Source organism: Fulmarus glacialis, unplaced genomic scaffold (genome assembly GCF_000690835.1).
Source record: "Fulmarus glacialis isolate BGI_N327 unplaced genomic scaffold, ASM69083v1 scaffold6377, whole genome shotgun sequence".
NCBI classification, from domain to species: domain Eukaryota; kingdom Metazoa; phylum Chordata; class Aves; order Procellariiformes; family Procellariidae; genus Fulmarus; species Fulmarus glacialis.
In genome coordinates, this window is record NW_009224986.1 from 7,277 (window position 1) to 7,784 (window position 508).

Below are 508 nucleotides of genomic sequence, written 5' to 3' on the forward strand. Positions count from 1 at the left end.
GTGAAGAGGTGCGGTCCCTGATTGACAGGACATGGCTTGGCAAAAGCCTCAAGCATAGACACCGTTGTACCAGCCAAACCTGTGGGTTTTGGTTGTGGGGCAAGGCGGGGCTGAAACAGCCTCCACTGGTGAAATCTCAGTTTTAGCAATACCCTCTGCATCCCTATTAGAAATGTTTCCGAGGTGCAGCTAGCTCAGCCAAACACTTACAAGACAGAGATGCTTTGCTCAGGCAGCTGCAGAAGGGAGCTTTTTGGTACACAAAAGGTTTTGTCAGAGTAATGTCTATTTGCTTTCTTTTTAATTTCCCCAGTCTGTTGCTGAAAGGCTGCTGTTGTAAGTCACGGCTGGGCAGGTAACCGTCTGTTAATGAGTAATTCTTGTGTCTGATATCAGCATTGATCTGGTCCATATTTTGCAATGTAATGTCATCTCCTGAGTGGGCTCGCTTGGAGCTCCTCGTTATTGCTATACCATGCTTTTAATTAGCTCCTGAAGGGCAAGAGAT